General features: G+C 32.3%; 1 long non-coding RNA gene across 1 annotated transcript; it reads right to left on the bottom strand.

Annotated features, from left to right (window-relative positions):
* Nucleotides 1–513: 513 nt before the first annotated feature.
* On the bottom strand, nucleotides 514–3,141 carry LOC127072647 (uncharacterized). The gene is made up of 4 exons (XR_007785564.1): nucleotides 3,061–3,141; nucleotides 2,395–2,990; nucleotides 1,843–2,015; nucleotides 514–1,755 (listed from the first exon to the last, which is right to left on the bottom strand). It is a non-coding gene; the product is annotated as an uncharacterized LOC127072647 (long non-coding RNA).
* Between the last annotated feature and the right edge of the window lie 521 nt (nucleotides 3,142–3,662).

Genomic DNA, 3,662 nt, shown 5'->3' with positions numbered 1-3,662 from the left:
AGAAGAAGACTTCTAGGATATCAATAATTAAATTGACCTATTATTGCTCTTTTTTCTAAAATTGTTTTGCTAAATTCAATCTTTCTGTCTGCTCATTTTGTTTTAGATGATAGTCATTTCAGATTATGCAACCATAAGTAGTTTATGATTGGCTTATCATGGTATAACTTTACTGAATTATTTGCAGCTAGAATATGTCATCAACTATAACTTATTGTTGTCTCTTACATTTTTGCTATTCTGTTTTACAAAAGCTTTTAGGAGATTTGAACCAGTGACGAATAATAGTCTAATCATTTCATAAAATTATATTGTGGAAATGTTGGTTGCTTAATGCTTCACATACTACATTTAACAGATTGCTAACAGTAAAACTGCACATAGGTAAGATAATGCTCAAGATAATCTAATTCTTTTCAAGGGGACTATTCATGATTTCAAACATATTAATGAAGTACCTTGTTTCTTCTTTTCATAAGACAAGATATATTATTACATACTCATGAAGGAAAAGTTAATAGAACTTTTTTAAGACTATTAACATCTATCTACAGTTCAGCTTCTCAATAATCTTTAAAATCTAGAGTACTTGTATGCTAGGTCCTCTCCAATCGAACTCTCACTATCACTGCTTGTTGCTTTTTGTAAACAAATCATGGAAATAAAACGTAGGTCTGGAAACAGCCTACTTGTTCTGAGCATATATGTTCTGATAACAATATATTGTTACATAGAACATTCTCCCACGTAACAACATTAACAGAACTTAACAAATAACTTATATAAAAATTTATAATCCAGTTATATATATAATCTGGCAAATGTGCGAGTCCTCTCAGATTGAGTTCCAGTTGAAGACAGAAATTGTTCCATAAATACGGAAAAATCATGTGAGAATCTCTTTAAAGCTTTCAAATGATTTTTGATGATCTTAATTCCATGAAAATATCTTCTTGTTTTCATTAATAAATACAAAGATTTTGTGATTAACGAGTTTGCAATTAACCCTTTACAAACCTATGATAATATGAACAAAATCCTAGAAAGCTTCTAACTTGTTTGCTATTTCAAGATACAGGTCTACTCGCTGTAATCTCAGTCTTTTCCTTATCCATAGACTGATCCTTTTTCAAGATTACGTGTCCCAAATATTTTACTTCCTTTTTGAAAAATTTATTGTTCTCTGGATTAATCTTCACATCTGCCATACATAATTTTGCAAAGATCTCCCATAAATTTTCCAACATTGCTTCAAAGATACAGTTATAAATAATTATATCATCAAGACATACCAAGCAAATCCTATTCAATAAATTCTAGAAAACGTCAAACATTCAAATATAGCTGGATCATTGCATAGTCCCAACGAATTTCCATTTATCTACATCCATTCTTCAAATCAAGAGTCGTAACCATTTTTGCCCAATGGATCAAATAAATCATCTTCTTTGTTACTGTGTTCAATTTCTTGTTGACAGAAAATCTCTAGGTACCATCCTTCTTACGTACAAGTATCGCAGAAAAGATCCTAAGGCTCGAAGATTCTTTTATCACCCTCTGAGTTTTCACATCCTCGATAATCTGGTCCACTTTCCTTTTCAAGTGAAAAAGAATCCTATGAGGAATTTGGTTTATGAAGTGAAAATCGATTAATTCTATGTGTTCCTTCAATTTTCTGCGACATCTTCTTTTTTAAAAAATCATGAAGAAACTTTGAGAAATTCTTTTCTTGCTTCATTGATTCCAAGAATTTTCCTGAAGCACATTATTCAAACTATCAATCAGTTCTCTTAACTATTGAAGTTTCTCAATATGTAATTCTTCAAAATTGCTTGTCCAAACCTGTCTTTACCAAAAAGTCGTTCTTTAAGATACAATCATTCGCAATCTCTACTATCACTAGAAATAGTTTTTTAGGAAATTCCATCTTTCCTTTCTCATCTTTGCCAAGAAGCCCCTTACTAAAGATCAATTGACAAGTTTAGGATTTACTAAAAACACATCCGGTCCTGCCTCTAAAAGAAAAATACACACCCTCATCATTAATATCATAACAATTTTCTAGCAAACACTCAACACTGTTTTCAAAATGAGATTGAGGTCTCTTATTTCCAATAGAACTCAATTTACATGAAAGATGAGGGCATTATTTTTTAGCTATGGTTTTCCTAACTGGCCTCCAGTTATAATGTCTATCGAACAAAGGAATCCATTACTGTATTTACAAATTTTATTCTGAACTTTCGACAAACATTCAGAATAAACCGATTGAGACAAACGATCTAAATCAGCAACCAGCACAGCCAAAATTTCCTCCGCTCTCTGCTTTCAATTATTAAATTCCGTATAACTTATCTACATGTTGTAACTTCCCGAAATACATTTCTAGCTCACCTTCAATTCTGTAAACGTCAAACTCGTCGGATCTTTCACCGTCACCAAAACAGTAGGTGCCCTTCCACGTAAACACGAGATGGGAATTAATGCCTTCACCGGCTCTTCCTAATAATTAGCCTTGGAGATAAATTCAAAATGAGCAAAACTTTCTCGTAAATGTTCCGAACTATCAAACTCATTTGGTTTCACCAAGTAATATAATCCTGTCACTGGATTTCCGACTGAATTTAATAACTTGACAGCACAGCCTGAACTCATCAACAAATTAATCGTACAACTCGAGGTTGTCAACAGGTTAATTGTTTTCCTAAACCTGAGCTGAATTTTGAATATCCGTCTCAATAGAGAAATCCCCTTTGTCGGATCACGATTTATCTCCACAATCCACGAGACTTTATTTGCGTATCTCAGTCGTCATTCCGCTTTTTTTCACCTCAAGCTTGTTCCGGGTGCTCCTTAATCTCCGTTTCCCCTCCTTTCTTCTTGTAGAACAATCTCCCGCAAAACAATATTAACGGAATTTTATTAGAGTAACGAACAACTTATATACAAATTTATATTTTATCAAGATTCTTTTAAGAAATTTTTATAACCTGGAAAAGATTTTTTAGTCATCAAAACCTTTTCGGCGCCTAAAAACAGCTTACCCGCTTATCAGTTTACCGCTTTGAATCCGCTTGGAACACCTTTAAGACAGTTCGTAACAATATATATATGTCATATTCCTTCTCCGAAGTCTATCCAAAATCGTGTAAAGAAATAACAACTCTATTGATATTGTTTTTACTTTTATCAGAATAGCCGATTATTTGAGCTACTTTAACAAATTATAATAAGTTTTCCAATTGGTATAAATTGATTAGAGTACAAATTCATCCTGTAACAGTTTCAGAGCTTATAACTCATAGAATGACTCTGATGTGCATTAGAACTGTTCCGATCAATCCCAATAGGATCGCATAGAAGAAAGTATTTTACTCTTGGTGACTCCTGATGATTTCTCTAACTTGATGCTAAACTAATTACTTTCATAATTTGAATTATTCAGCTAATAATAATTATGACAATAATTTCTACAGCTCAATGAGTTCATTGATAGAATTACTGCCAGTAAGCACATTATCCATATAGAAGTTTTTTTTTAATATTTATGCTGTTCATAGATATTTTTATCCGTCATCCTTTGTCATCTAGTGTGTTATTTTAGTATGACAACGTATGACAAGATAGAGAGTACATGTACTGTAAATGATTGTATTCAGTTC

The sequence above is a fragment of the Vespula vulgaris genome, chromosome 2, assembly GCF_905475345.1.
Source record: "Vespula vulgaris chromosome 2, iyVesVulg1.1, whole genome shotgun sequence".
Taxonomy (NCBI): domain Eukaryota; kingdom Metazoa; phylum Arthropoda; class Insecta; order Hymenoptera; family Vespidae; genus Vespula; species Vespula vulgaris.
The sequence above is the reverse complement of the archived record's forward strand: the minus strand, read 5'-3'. Positions and strand labels throughout refer to the sequence as shown.